Below are 19,576 nucleotides of genomic sequence, written 5' to 3'. Positions count from 1 at the left end.
GTCTGCAGAGGCCCCCCGAGTGATGTTCCTCATCGGAATGGAGTTGTTTACTTCTTATTGTCAAGAGAATATGAAGCGAATTGTGAATTTGTAGCAAAAGAAAAAAAAGAAGAAGAAGGAAATCAGCATGAACTGGTTTGGCGTGAATAAAGAGAAAAGGACAGAGGTGGAGTCACCGTTCCACTTGGCTGTGGCTGTAAGGACGAGTAGAAGAAGAGCTGTGACTGAGTATTTGTTCAGCGCCAGCTGCTGTTGCTGCTGCTGCCCAGAGATGGAGGCAAAAATTTTGGAATGTCCGTGAAATAAGGTCAGTATTCGCGAAATCGACATTTTCCTCAAAATCAACTCAATGTTTTGCTTCACGATCGGAGCCGTCGACGGCTGCCACTGAACAGTGACCTCCTCTCTGGCATCTCAAGAACGCAGCACGCGACCCTGCAGCGGTGGGATCTGGCATTTTATTTTCTTCACACATTGTTGATGATATATATATATATAGAGAGAGAGAGAGAGAGAGAGATGTAGATACACAAAAAACAAAACGTTTCCCCAAGATCCTTCTGTCAGCTTGTAATTTGTAAAATTTAAATAGGCAATTTAACTAAAATCTACAATCTGGCACTTGAGAAATGCTACCTGGCTGCAGCTGTGGGTCCTCCGGCTGCTCCACCATGGTGTTTTTCACTGTTTTAAGGAATGATAGATGAACCCATCAACCGCCGGGGAGTGTGTGTGTGTGTGTGTGTGTGGGAGGGCTGTGGTTGTGCACTACATCAAAGCCGGGAGAATTTCCTCGGCTGCCCGAGTTCAGCTCAGAGGTCTCTCGTGTCACTTTGTGAAAAATGCCATGCGACGCCAACACACTTCATAGCCGGCTCCGCTGCCACTTTCCGCTACTTTATCTGCTGACTTCACCTCGGCCGCGCTGAGCAGGTGCGGCGCAACATGCACTTTATAGGTGGTGTCGGTGGAGGGCTTTGATAGAGATTCCTTTCTTTGTCACTATTTAGTTGAGGGATTTAGCGTGGACGCCGTTTCATACTCTTTCAAGTAGCACTTCATTGACATTTGGTCCTTTTCAAAGAGGATTTATGGTCGAGGGGTCTGCTCTTTGGAGTCATTGTGGAAGATTTAAAACCGGGAGAGGACGATATAAAACAAATAGGGGTCAGGGCAGGTCAAATGTGGGTCAGGCGTTCGTGTGTGTGTGCGTGTGTGTGTGAGTGAAGTGGATTAAAGAGCGCTGATGCTAATTTATGTTTGAGTGTGTGGACAGAGGGCGTCTGAGCTCACTGGCTTATGTGAATAGGCGCCGATGTATCATTGATGGATTTTTTTTTTTTTTTGTTGCTTAAACTGAAGCTGAAAAAACTTTAGCAACGGATTAAAAAAAACCAAACAAAACAGAGAACGAGATGGCACGTAGCACAGTTCTTGACCTTCAGCCGAACCCACGGTGATGTCATGGGCAGCTCGGCATGCTGGGACTCAGAGAAACCCTCCAAACAGCCGATGCAAGCAGTTTGGATCGACTGAGATGGGGGGGGGGGGGGGGGGGGTTGGATGAGAAAGCGGTGACTTGAACAGTGAAGGCAGCATGTAAAGATTAGAGATACGCATCAGTAAGTGTTTGTAAGTTGGCTTTTTTTGTGGGCTGCTTGTTCGTCCCTGCCTAGCCGGTTTATCGTGCGGCTGCACATTGCTGCTGCTGCGCGTGGGGAGCATTGGTGCATGTTTTCAGGGACGAGGCGAGAGAGGATTGGAGTGATAGGAGGTGCTGAACCCCTCCATTTACCAACAGCCCGACAGAGGCCCCCGGGCTCCGCGCCTCCATCTTTATCTCTGCAGTTTTCTCTGTAGTTCTCCCTCTCTCGCTCTGTGTCCGTCTCTCCGCCCGTCTGCTTTTCCGTGAGTTTGTCATGGCTGGATGTGAGCTTGGCAGCGACGCGTGCCAGTGTTGTTGTTTTTTTTCTTTTTTTTCTTTTTAGAAGCTGCAGGGGGAAAGGGAGGCTGGGGAGGAGATTGAGGGGGAGAGGAAAGACAGGGGATTGGTGGAAACCTCTGGACACAGTGTGTGCCACAAAGCTCAAGCTACAGGCAACAATAGTATTACAAGTATTGGCAACGTGGTATGACAGCATGAGCAGATTAGTGTTATTTCATAAACTGTGCGGCTGTTGGGGAATTGTAATTCTGACTGGGAACATGGAACTTTCACTCTCAGCGGGCGATGCATTGCCAGGTTTGGAGGTTGTGTTTCCTGGGATTGTAGCAATGAAGTGCATGGAGCAAACGATGCATTGGAGTGCTCATTGGATCGACTCTAACTTCTGTAAGGTTGTGAAATCACCAAACATAAAAGTAGCGGGAAAAAGCGGGAGTAGGGCCCCACATTGGCTCTCATCTCCAGATGCCTCAGGGTGCCTGCAGTATGACTGTGCTCATGCTTGACATGCTAATTTGAGACACACTCACGGCTCCGTGGCGGCGACCAACATGCGTTATCTTCATTTTTTTTCTGCCGGTAGAAGCATAATCCTTGATGCCAACTTTTAAACCCACCTGTCAGCCCCGCTCAGTGCTGTGGATCCAGAAACAACATGGACACACTCGACACAGTCCAGCCAGTTAGCATGCTTAAAGTGCACGCTAACTCGCTGCCATGCTGAAAGCCACCAGCAAATAAGCCTTGAAAACGAGCATTTACAGTTCAAAATGTCTGTCACGCGAACAACGGATGCTAACGAGCTGCTGTGCTGAGAGAAAACAGCAAAGAAGTGTCAAAAACAAACATTTACCATCCAAGTGGTCACCAAATATGTTGGCTACACAGCTAGGTAGCATGCTAACAATGGATGCTAACCAGATGCCTTGCTGTGAGGGAGCTGAAATCATGTTTTGACAAACAATATTGCCCTGTTTGTCCCAAACTGTTGCCATTTACGTACACAGGAGCTCCGGCAAAGTGGATACAAAAGTGATGCGACACATCCGTCTTTCCAGTGTGCTTGATGGCTCCAGAAAACATGCAGCACTGGGCCGGATGTTTCAGTGTAACACTCAATAAATGTATCTGCAGGTGAATGCTGCTGCGGTTCTCACTCTCAAATCTGTCTGCGAGGATACACTTCAGTTCGGTAAAAGCACTTAAAAAAAAGAAAGAAAAAAAAAGAAAGCGAAAATGACGCATACTTGTTATGAAAATGCTCAATAACAGGATGAGATGTTGCAGTTCGGTATAAATAGACATTTTCTTTTCAGATGCCGCGGCGCATTTGAGCTCACCTAAACAGGATTAGGCTCCTCGAACAGTGTGTATGGCAATAGAGACGGAGGAGAGGTTCTGAGGGGCAGCGTGACAGAGATGGAAGGAGACCAGAGGGAGGAGGATAACTAGGCAGCCGTCCACCAACTATGTTTCTGGCACGGTGGAGACTTTCCCCTGAGTCAACGCACACACTCTCTCTCTTTCTCTCTCTCACACACACACACAGACACTGACAATGGCATCGCCTCTGGCAACGCCTGGCTGGCTTAGGCCCCCAACTCTGTTCTTCCTCATTGTATATGCTGTTTTCTCCTTTTCCCTTTCACCTGTCACATCCGCTTCTCTTTTTTCCAGGGTCTCCATCTTTATCCAGCTCTCTTTTCGGGCTTTTATCCCTGCGTACCCTCCCTTTCCTCATCCCTCATCGTCTTTTATATATGTATTGCCCTCCTTCTCTTTCCCCTCCACAATGTTCTCATTGGCTCCCATTTGTGCCCCTCATTGTTTTTCCCCGACCTTTATGTTTCACCCCCACCACCCGCGTTCGTTTTCATCCGTCCTCTCATCCTTATTCTGAACCTGACTCTCATCTTTCCTCCTCCTGTCGTCTCTCTCATTAATTCTCCCATCTTTAGCGCTCTCTGCCTTACTGTCTCTCTTCTGTCTTTGTCTGTCTCCTGCTCCGTCTGCTGCCTCGCCAGTTATTTAATTAATTCATCATCGTCACCAAAGACTTCATGAAACTTCCCCCCATTTTCTCTCCATCTCTCATTATCTCTTCTCCTGATTTGAATGATGACGTCTTGAAGAAGAAGAAAGCAAAGAGGAGAAATGAAATGGCTGAGTTTGGATCTGGTCCTCGAAGGAATGTAGTTGAAGTTCTCTGCCTTTTATTTTATTTTTTTTTGTGTCAGTCAAAGGGTGGGCGCCACGGAGGCTTCATCCTGAGTTTCTGCGTGCGGGGCCGTTTTGACTGTTAGCGCACGATGCTAATGGCGTCTAGTTTTTAGTTCCAGACGAACCACAAGTGGTGAAGTGTGCAGCGATGACGTGAGTTTTTCCACGCCTGTCGTTGCTCAAGAGTTAGAAATGACCTTGAATCTCAAGGAATTAAAAACTGCAAAATACATTTGTAAGTGATGACAACGATGATGGCAGGAGGGCGGCGCAGTGGTCAGCGCTGTCGCCTCACAGCTAGAAGGTTGTGGGTGGAGCCCCGGCTGGAGCACGGGGTCTTTCTGTGTGAGTCTGCATGTTCTCCCTGTTCCTGCTGGGTTCTCTCTGGTACTCCAGCTTCCTCCACAGTCCAAAGACATCAAGAGGGGACCAGGTTAATCCAGACTCTAAATTGACCGTAGGCGTGGCTGGGAGAGCCAATGGTTGTCTGTCTCTATGTGTTGGCCCTGAGATGGACTGGTGACCCGTCCAGGGTGAACCCCGCCTCTCATCTGAAGGCAGTTGGGATAGGCTCCACCCCCCGCGACCTTTAAGCAGTCAAAAATGGATGGACGGATGATGGCAGACCTAGAAATAAAAGAAATCCTCGATTTGCTCTTGTGTGAGGTGAATATTCTACAAACTTATCTGATCCTTTATTATTCTGAACTGTTTGGAGCCCAGTGTCACTGTGCAGGACACGGCGGCCGCTATCGCAGCTGGACGTTCACTCGCTGGCCGAATCCAGTTTGAATTTATTTGAAGTCCACGTGTCTTCTCCTGGTTCTGGTTCGCTGATCCGTGCTAATTGACCCGTGGCGTAATGGAAGCGTCGTATAAAAAAAAAATATTTTTTCACGTCACTAAATTGTTTACTTTGAAGCTGTAATTCCGCAGTGTGAAAGCCTGACTCATGTTTAATCGTAGCAACGTTCATTCTACGAGCCTGTGTCTGTTTTTGGCTCCCGCCTTGACATCCATTTGAAGTTTGGCCGCTCCAGGACTATAACTAACATCAGCTGACAGAGGGAGCTGCAACCGACAACTTCATCAACACTCATCAATTCACAGAATATCTTTGACGTTCATGATGCATCTCATTTGCATATTTTTTTACCCAAATGTTTTTATTTATTTACCGGGATGAGAATCTCTGTCCTCAGATTTACTGTCTTCTATCCATCTTCGCTAACACCCATTCTCAGTATTTGTTACACTCATTTATCTTCCTCCGTGTATAATATATATATTTTTTTCCCAGCCTTTCTTTACACTTGCCACCCACTCTATCTCTCCTGATGACTCTGTCGGTCTTGCTCGCTTTCTCCTTGTCTATGCGATGAAACATTTGCAGGGAGACCATTAACAGACTAAGACAAGACAAGACAAAAATAAAAGGGGGAGACATCATGGTGTTCGAAGACGAGAGGAATAAGAGAGCTCTTGAGAGAATGCAGAGAAGAGAAAGGAGACGGAAGCTGGAAAAGAGAGAGAGAGAGAGAGAGAAATGGGCGAGATTGGAGAGAAAATAGGCACAACAAATTGGACTGAAATGCGAGGTGTAGCACGTGGCCCCTGCGTTGCCTCGGGAGGAAGAAGAGAACGGTTGGGGATGGGAGGAAAACGTTGATATGTCAAGAAAGCAGAGGAAAGTGGGGAAGTTTTCTGGGCTGTTTTAGAGTCGGAGAAACGCAGTGAAATCTGCGGTTGTCAAGCAGAAATGGAGGTCCTACATCGCACGAGGACACATGTCCCCCGATGGCTGATGGAGAGCTGCAGCTGCTTTCCGGGAAGTGTCAGAAAATGTGAGAACAAAATAAGAAGGAAGCTGTGACCCCCAAGAAAAGGATTTTATCAAACAGTCAAAGGCTCCAAGTCTGAGTCGAGGGTTCTGGGATTGGTTCTGCTGCTCAACATTCATATTTTACTTTGAAGGCAAGAAAAAAAAGGACCAAACAGATTAAAGTTTTCTCAGGAAAGTCTGTGTTTATATGCCGACTTTTCTTGGACAAACGAAGACGCTTTGACTGCGTGAGACGATCGTGGGATGCAGGACGCTCTGATGCAAAGATCCCGACGTGATGCTTTCATCCGGCTCCAAATGTACGAGCTGTAGAAGCGTCGCCGCTGCCAGGGGTTGAACCGGGGTCGGCGCAAGGCTAAGCCACTGCTTTGACTTCTACACTAACCAGACATGTTCTTCAGGCCCTTGGCAACACGAAAATATCCAGTGTTTTTGTCTGCACTTGTTAAGGTAGAAAAAAAAAACCTGTTTTTCCACGTATCTGTATCCTTGAGGTCCCCTTGTCGAGTAAACAAACAGCGTACACACGCAGAGCAGCGGCTCTACTTCACATGCTGGTGTATTCCGGAAAAAAATAAACAAAAAACAAAAACAAAACAATTTTCACAGTACTTCCACATTTAGATGTTAGGAAACCACATTTTCTGACCCTTTCTGGATCCGGCTCTTGCCGTAGTGAAGGTGGAGGTACTGGCTTTCCTCCATAGAACCGAGGGTTGATCTGCAGGCACTGCAGCGCTACACGCCTGAGTGAGGCGAAACGTGATGTCACAAATGTGTCAGGAAGTAGGAATTTCAATCCAGGCATGCAACACTGTCCACACAGTGTTTGTGTCTGGGTGCCTAAACCTAACTGGAACTAAACCTAGCATTCAGACATCGTACTGCACTTTTAACAGCTTTTTTTTGGGGGGGGGGGGGGGATGGAAGCTGACATACAAAATTTCGACCCGCAGCTGCGTTGCTCTGAAGCGACCACGCACGAGGAAGCCTGCAGCTGGAAGAGTGGCCGCCGGGTCGGAAGTCGAGGTTTCCGTCAACGTAGTACGAAAACGAAGTGCGTTTGTGAAGCTGAGAAGGTTGATGGAAACTGCAAAGCTCCGGGGGGGGGGGAGAAAGAAAGAAGTACAACAGAAGAAAGAAACTCCCTTTTTTTTTGGTGAGTTTGTCTTCACCTCTGGATAGAGAGCGACATCATTTTTCCAGACTCTTCTCCTTTTTTGATGGCTGCAGGTGTCTTCTGCTCTCCACAGCGATGAGTAAAATGAACTTTACTGACACTTTCTGATGAAAACACAGACCGGCTGTACTTCGTTTGCTTCAAACACACCCATTCACAAATCCGCTTTTTTTTTCTTTCTTTTTTTTTGGTGCAAAATTTGCTAGTTTGCTTTAGGATACGGTGTGACATCAGACGCTCTGTCAACAAGACTGTTATTTCTCTTTTTACTGTTGAGGAAAGACACCGAGATGCATGTGGAATAGCAGAGGGGAAGCAGTCCGAGCGTAGCTGTGTACTGTCAGAGGCTTTCCACTGGCTTTGCTGCCTTCTCCCATCACGGACGGATGGTGTGACTGGATGAGGCGTCCTTGATTGCTTGATGTGTTCCGTACAGTCTGCAGCTTCCACTGCGGAGTCTGGAAGGCCTCGCCGGCGACGTCCAGCGTGACGCCAACGCGGACTTTCCCATACCAGCGATCTGCGCAGTCCGACTTGCAATCAACCTGCATTTTTGCCGTTATCTTATTGGGTAAAAATCCTGGAGGGAGACATTTAGGTTTCGAGCAAAGCTCGCTGGGTAATCGCTCAGGATGCCACAAAACGCTGCAAACAAACATATTTAAAAACTGCTGAGGGGATGAGAGGGGAAGAGGAGGAGAGGATGAGTGTGGTGGCTGCTTCCGGGCTCTCAGGAGCAATTTTCTCCCTCAATACGAGTACTTAAAGCTCCATGGATTATTAATGGCCCATCTCAGAGGAGCCCCCTCCTCATTTTCTCTCTCCTTATGTCACCGGTGCGCTCCGTTTCACCCTCCCCTCCGCCGCTCTCTTCGTCATCGTCTCACTTCCTGCCTGTGTCTCCCAAGTTCATTTTCGCCATCTTTTTCGCTCCACTCTCTGCTTTGAACTCACTCTTTATCCACTTGCCGTTTCTGGAGTTCATCTGTTTTTCACTTACCGCCCTCTTTTCAATCTCCACTTTCATCTAATCTTCATCCCCTCTCGCTTCAGCCCCGTTCCAGCCTCACTTCATCATTTTATCTTTCTCTTTTTCTTTTCAATAACTGCATCCATTTCATCTTCCTCCCCGCAACTGCAGTCTGTTTGCCTCCGTAGTGGGATTTCATTTTTGTTCTCACCCTTATTCATCCCTCCATCTCACTGTCCCGCGACCTCATCTCAGCTTTCTTGAATGCATTTGTACATCTGCACTGTTCCTAATGGACTGGAGCAGACACCTGCTATTCATAAACCTTTTAACCCCCCCCCCTTCACGTGCAGCTACCACGCCACGCGTGAATGCAGTCCACTCCTCCTTCGATGTGTGTGTGTGGTGGGGAAAGCATGTATTCTTTATTATTGATGGTAACGAGGCCGATACCAGAATCTTCCCGCGCGCCTGCTGCTTTTTTAAACTGCTCATTCAACATTTCAACTCCGTCATTCGAGACGTCACGTACCAAGACACCGCGCTCAAAAGCTGGCGCCAAGCAAAAAAGCCACGCCATCCGGCAGCGCAGTGACAAAAAGTGGAGTTCAGACTTGGAGGAAATGACGTTTGCCGTTGAATCAGCACGACTGGAGAAACACAGGCTCTCTGGATAGTTGGCAACACTCAAAGCTGACATGTTTCTGCACCCAAGTCTCCATGAATAAAACTCTTCCAGAGAGCCTGCATTCTGACATTGTTCCTGTGAGTTGTAAAGCCCTACAGTCCAGCCTGGGGGTCCAGAAAAGACAAAAAAAGAAGAAGAAAAAAAGACATACAATTAAAAGCCCACAACGTTTTGGCGATCCAGGTGTGTCCTGCTGGTTCTTCTTTGCAAAAAAGCTTCGTAGAATCTACGTGCTTTGCAGTATTTCTCTCAAATTTGGAATAGTCACAGTGGACGGGTTACCGGATGGATTCAGTGGTATTTCTGGGGATAGGAGCATTGCTAGCATGGTGATATCCACTGCCAGGTCTATTCTTTAACGTATTTCGGTTGTGTCCTCTCTACCTCCACCACCTCCACCATCCTTAGGGCTTTAATCGTCTTCTGTCTTGCCCCCTTAAAGCCTCCTCTCGCCACCCCAGGGGTATCCCTCTAGATCTGCTCCTGATCTCCAAAGTTCTTACAAAAAGCAAACAAGAAGACATTCTCACGTCAAGTAGCTCAGGGGCCTCGCCGTTTATGGCGTCACCTGCTGGGTTTTGGGTTCACTTCATTCTCGGAGTTGCCCAGTTCACCTCTCGGAGCGCCTGATCCACCCTGTCCGTCTGTCTCTTCCTTTTTAAAGCAATGCAAAAATTGTTTGTGGTGGAGTGTATAATAATAATAAGAATAATAATAAAAAAGAAATTAAAAAAGCCTTGAAAGGCACGGCTGAACTCGCACATTAGTCATAATGAAATCTGAAGTCAAGTCTTCCTGCGGCTGAGGATCCACATCAAAGTGCGACAAGAATGTCACGTAGGCGCCGCTGCGTGGTTCGGTCCACCCTGACTGACCTCGGTTCAGCTGTCACTGTCTGCATAGCTCTGTGTGTGTGTGTGTGTGTGTGTGTGTAGCAGCTGCTGATTGGCTGACAGGACACTGGCCAGCTAAACGCTCCAGGTTTGCCAAGAGAGAAACTGGCAAGCTCATAATCACATCATTAGATACCATTAAACTGTAACAGCTTGCTATGAAGATGCTGAAAAATGCCTCTAAAAAATGATTCATCTGAAACGTCTGTCAGCTCTTCTGGAGACGGTTTAAACCTTCCACCCGTTTTTCCTCTCTGTTGTTGGGGTTTATCTCCTTTACGTGACGCTTGTCGTGATCTTCAGCGAGTTAACGGGGGTTGGGACGATCTCAGGGTTCTGTTTGGTCGGTGCGTCGGCAGAAAAAAAAACAAAAAAAACCCCCCAAACATTCAAGATTATCAAACAGTTTAAAAAAGAACAACAAAGATTATAATGTGAATTTGGGATGAAATCCATTGACTTGGGTGAAAAAAAAAATTCCCCATTCGCTGCTACAGTGGAAGAAACTGGGGAGTGGGGGAACGAAAGACAAACATCAGAGCAAAATAATCATTCCAGTGAGGACGAGCTGATGACGTCGTATTCTGCGCCACACCGCACCGCACCGCCGGCATTCGTTTCGTGCACAGTTCCGGAACCCAAAATAACCGAGGCATACGCAGACATCACGGAAGAACGTTGGTTACTCGTGAGTCCGTCCGCAAATTGTTGCAGACGCACATCGGCGTGCTCTGATGGGACCGGGAGGAACCTCTGGCGCTGCTACGGTTCAGACGTGTTCAGTTTTTGATGGATTTCCTTACACTGCTCCAATTGTTTCGGGCTTTGCCGTGAATCGGCCTTGATTCTCATGAGAACGGCTAAAAACTACGTTTAAAAAAACAAACAAACCCCGAAAGGCATCAGTCATTCTTTCCAAAGATGTCGTTGGCCTTGATGTACTGTGAGCACTTCCTTTTAAACTATCATTTATTTTTCAGTCGAGGTAAATTGGGGGTTGTGGTCTTTCTCTCTCGTCTTTGTCCCTCGCCAGTCCAATTTTCCACCACTGCCTCTCTCTCTCTCTCTCCCCCAGCTCACTCTGTCCATTTTGTCATTTTACCAACACTCTCTTTCTCCTCGTCTCTCTCCCTCCCTCCCTTTCTCACTCCATCTCTCAGTGGCTCAGCTTGTCAGGCCATTTTGCTTGTTTTCTCTAAGCCATCCCCCTTTTTAGCAGAGATGCTCTTAAGCTCCTTGTTTCCCTCCTCCTCCTCCTCCTCTCCCTCCCTCGCTCGACTCTCTATCTGAGCAAATTGCTCAGGACGATGCATCCAGGTTAGCCTGCCCTAGTTTCTTTTCTCCTCACTCTCTCATGTCCTTTCTTCATCTGCCATCACTGCATTTATTTATTTAGATGGGAAGATGAGGATGAGAGGAGAAAATGAGACAAGCAAAAGGAGGAGGGTGAAAGTGACACAAATAGGAGGATAAGAGGAGGGAAAATGGTCTTAAAGGACGAACAACTGAGCTTCTGTCAATACGCCTTGTTGCCCGGTGAAAGAGGGTTGGTCGCTGTTTCCTGTCTTTGTCCAGGGTGCAGCAGCCTCCGTCCTCCACCAGATGATCACTTCTGCCTCACTCTGGTTCCTGGAAAATGACGACCGTGACCACGACAGGATGCTTCAAGAAATATTTTGACGTTACAGGGACCTTTTTTCTTTGTAACGGCTCATCTGAGGGTTGAGTCCGCGCCGCTGTCATCCCTATGAAGCTACAACAATGGACTGTTAGCTTAGCATAAAGCAAAGAGTCAGTGGTCAAGCAGATGCCGGTGAAAGAAAAGGCGTTTTCAGACTGAAAGACCTACAAATTTGCCGTAGCAGACCATCCAGCGTTTTAGCCGGATACTCCGCAATAATGTGAACGCAAGCCGGAGTTTCTCCCCAGGGGGCCGTAGCCCGCAAAAGGAGGCGTAGTCTAGTGGCACATCCTAATATCACGTCACATGTTATGCTAGGCATGTCCAAAGTCTTCCGTTTATAATAACCTGCGCCTTGTTGTGAGGGGAAGCCACGTTCCCTCATCCTCCTGGCCAGATTTTCCCCGTTCCTGAAATGTTCCGGTGAATGACATCCTCTGTGCGGGGGCTGAGGAGCTCGCCGGTCTCGTTCTCTCCCCAGTTGGCCATCTTCCGAAGTGTTCGAAGTATCTTGAACTTGTAACTCGCAGGTGAAGTTATTCTCGTCTCTCCCTTTGTGCGTAACCATGTTTGTTAATTTCCCGCTGGGTAGGGTACGTCATCACCACGCCCCAAAACTCTGTGTCGGACTCGTCAGAAAAAGGACGAGGGTTGGAGGAGGGAAGATTGGCGTGGCGTTTCCCCCTCCCCGAGCTTGTGGCGTTCAGTGTGAACACAACAGGCTCCCCGGAACTTTGGGGGGGGGGGGGGCAGCTTTTGTGGCAGTGTGAAAACGCCTTTGATGACGATGTTTATATCGAGGTCAGTCACTTCCAGGAAGCATCATTTTAACACCAGGGTACCGGTGCTTTGTAGCGTAATCAGTAATAACCTCAATAAGTGCCTGTTTTCAGAAGTAGCGTAGAGTTTGTGCACACAAAGAGGAGAAGAAGGAAAAAGACAGAGGAAAAGTGGACTGGGATGTCGTCATTTACAAGAGCTCCTGATTTATCTTCCGGTTCCAGACTCAGCGGCCCCTGGCGTCTTGGGTTTTCCAGCAAGCCCCACGTTTAGTTGCTGGATCAGCGCGAAATCCACTGTGAGGAGACTGAAGTTCTCTGTTGGCAAGCCGCAGCTCTTACAGCAGGAGGCGCTAGCGGCGTAAAACTTCACAAAACGGTTCAGCGCAATTTCAACTGTCCTTTGTTGAAGGTGTTAATGAAAGAGAGAGCCGTTGATGGGAAATTCATTAATGTCGCACCAGGCAAGGTTTTTGAATAAAGCAACATTCTGCTCATCATTGTAAATTGGGGCCACGACAGAGGGGACCATCACTTTCCTTCTAATTGGGGTGCTGAAGATTCAAACGGTGACATAATAAGACAGAACTGAGTTATTTAAACTAAAAAAAAAAAATGTAAAAAAAACAAGAGCGAGATGAGAAGGTGATTTGGTAGCTCTGATGTCTGAAGTGAAGGGGACCAATTCTGTCCCGCCGCTGGCGTTGGGAGCGCTTTCACCCCAGGACAGCGAAGAGTTAACCAGATTATTGTCGGTATTAGCCGCACACAGCACTGTGCAGCGTTTGTGTTCATTCGGTGAAAGGCCACATCAGCAGGAAAATGTTCAGCAGAGAGGGGGAGAGAGCAATAACTCCTTTTGTAGAAACAAAACCAGCAGAGAATAATGGAGCTGTGTGTTGTACAATTAGCAGTTTAATCATTCCGCAACATGCTGCTAAATAGGAGCACAACGGAAACAGACCTGGGCCTGAAACTACATGTTGTTGCAACAGTTAAGACCGAGTGTTACTGTTGGGGGGGGGGGGGGGGGGATACAATGCATAAATATAAAAAAAAAGAAAACCTTCCCGAAGATCTTTCAGTTGTGTGGTAGTACAAAGTGTTCCTCTGCAGAGTTTAGGGGAGAACACAGTGAGTAGCAAATACCAGCCTGTCTGCAGGAATGAGACCAGCTCTGAGCTTTTATAGTTGCTTTTGATTCGGTGGCAGATGTGAAGGAAGGGCCCTCTGGTGTTTGAGCGAAGTGTGCATTTCTCCCTGTCGTGTCATTTTTAGACGACACGGTGGGGATAGTACTGAGGTACAAGGTGCTGAAAGAGAAGTGGATTCATTCTCCGAGGGAAACTCTAAAGGGATTATAGAGCTCTGAACTTTTCTCTGTGTGTGTGTGTTATTCAAATGATTTGGCAAACCATCGAAAGAAATCGTTTCGCTTTGCTGCATTGGCAGAAAACTCCTTCCAAGCTGTACCAAACCATTTCGGCCCCACTAATTGTCTGGGCTCCATTGCAGGGCCAACCAGTTGAATTACTAGCACTAAAGGGCTCTCGTGTCCAGTGGACCTCTCTGGTTACAGCTGCCATCGTCTCAACAGGAACAAAAAAAAAACAAAATGTGGGTGCTGCTGTTGCTATGCAACTATTTGAAGTGTGGGTTGAAATTTGGTTGAACTTCCTCACATCAGTCATGACAACATACTTGGCGGAGAGGGCCCTCCTTGTCCTTTCCTCCGGGGGAAAGATTAAAACGGTAAACGGCCTTATTAACATGCAGATCAAATCAAATTGTATTCATACTGCGCAAAATTACAAATTAAAGATTTGTCTAGTGGGGATCTTCTGTCCTTAGGCTCCAGACGAGGGTGAGGGGGAAAACGACCTGAAAACACTTTTAACAAGGAAAATATCAGAAACCTCCCTGTTGAGGATTCCAGCACGATGGATCCAGATGTTCAGAACGCTAGACTTCTGGAGCACTTCTCACAAAGCGCTGAAGCCCCCGACTATTCTAGCACCGATGTTCCTCTGATCTGGGGCTTTTGTTGCCGAGCTCCAGAGCAGAAAACTAGGGCTAAACAGTGTGAACTCGGCTCAAGGAGCAAACTTCAAGTCAAGCTGCTGAATCGGGGGGGGGGACTCAGAACTTAAAGAGATACTTAGACAAAAGACCTAAACCTTGATAAAACTGCAGCCTCGCAGTAGCACGTTAGCCGTTAGAGATGTCGAACCGGAACCTCCTACGGCCGTACTTAGACCCTCGACTCGGAGGAGGAAATACTATCCCAAAAAATCTCATTACATCAGGGATGCCAATCAATAAAATATACATTTTGAAAATAATATTGCCGAAAGAACATTATGATCCCCCTGATGTTGAGCAACCGACGACGCCATCTTGAGAACGAGCCTGAGCGTAAGACCCCCACAGGAAACGAGGCTTTGGTGGCGCGTGAGAAAGCAAATGACGCAGAAGGTTAGTAGAGAACTACGGTTGTCGCGACAACAGAAACTTGGTCCCGGTTCCACTGAATTTAGACATTTCTCCTGTGTCCCACATCGATGTCAGTCTGAATTTACGGTTGCGATTTCGAATAAATCATCTAGCTATCACGAGGGTTTCAAGAGCGACGTGGCTCCTTTAAGAATAGTTCTTCTTCGGGATGTTGAGCTATCGCTTCATGTTGGTTCGCAAAACACTGGAACGTGGTTTTGGTCTGGAGGAGTTTTCGCATTCACCGAAACTGTTCGCCTCGAATGTCCTCACACAGATTCATGTCGGGCGGGGGGTGTGACTTATGATCCGTCTATGTTGAATGACAGAATCAGAAGAGCTTCGCCTCTCGCTGTAGCGCACCTGGCGTCTCTAGCCTCGGTGTGCGTTTTTGTTTTTTTTGGTTTTATCCCCACGAATCCACAGAAAGACCCGTTGCTGCACCTCCTGCTCTCATTCTTTGTTGCTCATGTCCAGAACCTCAAGCACCTCTGGTTCCAGTGCCACTGAAAATAAAAGTCAGTTTTGGCAACATCCCTAAAGAGAACTACAACTTATCACAAGATGAGCAGCGGAGAGAGATTAGAGGAGTATGAAGAATAAGAGAGAGGATTATGGATCAAAAAGGACACCACAGAGACCCGGGACAGACTGCAAGACAGGACAGGGGTGAGAGGACCTGTACTACCCCATCAGGAGATGCACCAAGACTGAGACGGACCTGCTGAAAGGACAGTGGCAGGAGACTTCTGTCATTATCACTTTTGTCCTCTGTAACCACTGTCCTGTGGTCGTTTTGTGAATGCCACTGACGGAAATAATGGCGGGTCAGCAGGGTGACAGTTTAAAAAAGAAACACCCACACACACATGTGCGCTTGTATCACTTTGATGTGACCCAGGCTCCAGCTAATTCCCCCCTGAGCCAGCCGTAGGCTTCAGGCCATTGCATTATACAGTGCACTCTGTACTCTGCCAGACTATGAAAGACCCCATTTCACAGGCGTTTGGCGAGTCAATCTATCCTGGCCAGAGGCAGCTGCAATGTTATGTCAGTGACCTTGGGCTCCATTTGCATCGGCGTGGATTAAAGGCCGCCTCCAGTGGCCTCATCACCCCATTAATATTTCAGGGCTTCACTCAAAAGTGTCCATTTGTATAAATGATGTCTGATTATCTCCACTTCTCATAATTCGGTTAACCGAGGGCATACAAGAAGGCTTATTATAAAGCTACCAATGTTTGCATGCAGGGCCTGCCTTACAATATTTAAAGTGTTTGTGAGGTGGCTGGAGGGCTTAAAGATGGTACTTAACCAGTGGCTCCAGCATTTTTACCCCCAGGGCCTTGAAAACCAAGATCACAAATGACAAAATCTACATGTCTGACTCTCTCATAATGATTTTAATGGCTAGCCTGCCACTAAATTCAGTGAAAGGCCATATTAGACTGGTGCTTTCATGCATATTTACTCTCGTGTGAGTCAAATGGGAATTTAAACCTCATACCTAAAACTTTTCTCATCTAATTTGGATCTCCATTTATCATTCGTCCACTGGACTGCCAGTCAAAGTCGAATAAATTTGCCTGCCATTTCGTCCTGATGGGTGTGACTGATGCAAGAAAACATGATAGGACCGACCGCCCTCCCAAGTCTGCGTTTGAGTTTTGTAGTGACAAGTGGTAAGAAAAAGAACAATCAGGAGAGAGACAGAAAGATACTCACAAAATCTGAACGTCCTGGACGGAAAATTCTTAAAGGAAATGGTCAAACAGAAGCTGTGCCTCTTTTTTTTTTTAAATATTCAGATCCAAACGGATGGTCCTCCTGGACAAGGCTGGATGCTGGGTAGAGGGACCGTCTACAAAGACCAAAAGCACCCAGCAACTCCACTCTTAATTAGCGTCGTGTCCCCAGAATCACTGCACGCATCAATGGTGTGTTGATCATACGGCAACATGTCCTCCCGACCGTTTTTCCCATCGAAGTAGAACCAACAAGAGGGCATTGAAGTGGGAACTGATTTTTATTATATAAAATCTTTTCATTCAGGAAAAAAAAAAAAAAAACAAGTCTCTCTTGGGGCTCCAACGCTGTCAGGGTCAGCGATGAATGACTCACTGAAATTCCTTCAGAATTTTCAGTGTAGTGACTTTTGCAGAACCTCATCCGTGGAGTTTGTTCTGCTCTTAATGTTTTCGGGTTCAGGCTGCAATTGCAAGTACCACTTTCAACTATTTTCTTTTTAGTAAATTACCTGAGGCACATATAGGTGATTAGAGATGGAGCCGTTAGTTTCCCTTTCGGCCAGTATATCGACCTCAAATAGCAGGGTCAAAACAAAGGGATATGACCTGAATTCCGGTATTTCAAGTCAGGTGAAATGTTGGCAATGATGTCCTTTAACTTGTTTTCCACATTTATCCTCTGTGCTGCAATTATTTGATCTCTCAATCCTGTGCTTTTGTCCTGTTCATTTTTGCCCTTTTCAGAAAATTACAAACGCAGAACAAAAGTTGCAAGGTCACAATCTCCTGTAAAAACTCACTGCTCCTTTGCAACATATTTGGAACATGTGCCTCATGTCCAAGAAAAGAAAAAGCTCCTAAAACCTGACGCACACCAGACAATACCAGGATTAGCAGAAAGGCCTAATTTCAAAATCCAAGTGTTTCAAGCATGAACATTGTCAAACTTAGACTGTTAGCATTTTCTCAATTGTGGTGGAATATTAGTCGAATATATGTCTGCATTTACTGAAAAGGAGCCACTTCTTTTTTTTTTTGCATATTCTATTCTTCATACTAAAGTTTTAACAACATTTTGGATCATGTACAGCAGTCCAGCTACTTGATGCCGCAGGTCTAAGATCCCAGCAGTTGTTGCCCACTTGGTTTGAAGTGCAGTGTTGTGCAAAATTAGCATGAAACCGCGATAGCACGTGATAGAAACGGTTTCAGGTCAAATTCTGGAGGGACTCCCATGTAGAACATGGGACGTCATGAGGGGCTGGGTCTTGCGTCGCGTAAACAGGGGTGTTTATGGAATGATTTAAATAGAGGTCATGTCAACAGCTTTATCAAAAAAATTGTCTCCTTTAAATAAAAAAAAAAAAAAAGTCAACAGTTGGATTATTGCAGTGCATGTAAACATAGTCGCTGAGCCCGAGGGTAAACGTGATAAAGCTGCCACAGCCCAGCTCAGGGAGTGTGGTGTCCACCTGGCCACGTATCGGGACCACTGGTGCTGACACACTTGGCTAGACAGACCATAGTGCTGGCACGTGTGGCCTGGTTGGGTTTGTCGTCAACGGGGAAAAGACTGAGTTGACTTGGAGAGAGAAATATTTGTTCTGCTCGTGTTTCTTGTATTTGCTGATCTTTTGTGAGCTGAGAGAGGACACACTCTGGTCTGATAGTGAGTATCTTGTTTTATGGGGTAACGGTTCTCTACGGTCTGTATCCCAGGCTGCTGGGTGTAATGGTGTCTGCACCGTTAGCAGCGACGGTGAACAGGCTATGAGATTTCCATGTTTTCAGACCTCGTGTGTAGCAGACATTGCAGGGTACGGGACCTGCTTCATGTGTCCTTGCTGCTCCAGAGGGAAGGGCCCTCTAGTTTTATCTGGGTGAAGGGCGTGCATGCGAATCAACAGGAGGCAGGATGTCCCTCCTGAGTCACGACCGGCTTGCACCAGAGGAGGCTCTGCACGTTTGTCAATGGGGAAAGAAAAGCTGCTTCCATTTTGACCTCAGTTTCCTAATGTTGTTTGGCGAGGCTGGGATTCAGAGGAAGGTGGAAAAAGTTGACTAGCATGTTATGTCGTCAGAAGCTGGAAGCACAATGTTAAGTGCAATTTGGGTGATTCAGAACTTCACTTTCGTCCACATTCGAATGTCTGACGTCTGTCATTTTGTATACGCAGAGACAGGCAGGCGATGGAAACGTCCACGTATTTGCGAATGCTCAGGAGTTAATTTGGTTTCTTTTTTGCCACGCTTAGAAATTTGAAATATCCACTTCATCAGCAGCTGCAGAGAAAACACTGTTATGTTGCTAACTGGTGGTCTGTCAGCTTGTTTTTGCCGAAGCAAACTTTGCAACGGAGGTTTTTTTTCAGCGCACAAAACAAAAATCAGAGTGCAAACAGAGACATCAGAGGTTCTCATAGTGAATCAAAGGGAAGTGTAACAGGTTTACAAACGTCCATATGTTGTATCCGTTTGTTCCATTTCACCGTCCCTGTGCTTTATGGGAGTAAGTTTGTTTTTTTTAAAACTGCACACAATCATGCTTTATATTGACGTTATTGATTTTAACTTTGCGAAGCTCCTGTCGGCCCCGAAGTAGAAGGAGTGTGTGGCTGCAGACGACGGGACAATCATTCGGTCTCTTCCAATGAAAGAGCTCCGACGTGAAACAAATGTGGGCTAATGTGTCATCTCGCCACACACTGCACTCCGGTGACACCGCCGCCAGTAACCCCAACACTGAGTGAGGCCTCTACACACTTGCACAGCGGGGACAAATGCACACACACTGAGACTTGTCCCTGCGCATCGCATCATCCAGTCAAGTGGAGAGTTGTAGGGTTTCAAAGCAGGCTGAACTGAATTCATGTGCCGTTTCACGCAGGGAAGGAGGGAGCATGTTTAAATGTTTAAACTGCCCTCATTGTGCCATGTGCCATATGGTTGAGGCGTTGAATGCACTTTTAGCATCGGTGGCCTCAGGACCCGCCAGACTCCTCATACTTTGTGGCTTATTAATGCTCCATGCACCCCGAGATGAAGCACAAAAAATAAGATAAGTCATAATGAACTGTAACATGAATGTTCAAATGAAAGAATAAGTAATATTTGATGATTCGCATGCAGAGTTTCC

At 46.8% G+C, this 19,576-nt stretch overlaps 1 protein-coding gene across 2 annotated transcripts in view; it reads left to right on the top strand.

Annotated features, from left to right (window-relative positions):
- Positions 1-19,576, top strand: part of pvrl2l (PVR cell adhesion molecule related 2 like) — a 302,926-nt gene that overhangs the window by 43,036 nt on the left and 240,314 nt on the right. The window lies entirely within an intron of this gene.

The sequence above is a fragment of the Aulostomus chinensis genome, chromosome 22, assembly GCF_037954235.1.
Source record: "Aulostomus chinensis isolate RoL2024-O1b breed Wild chromosome 22, RoL_Achi_v1.0, whole genome shotgun sequence".
NCBI classification, from domain to species: domain Eukaryota; kingdom Metazoa; phylum Chordata; class Actinopteri; order Syngnathiformes; family Aulostomidae; genus Aulostomus; species Aulostomus chinensis.
Note: the sequence above shows the minus strand (reverse complement) of the source record. Positions and strands in the feature narration are given on the sequence as shown.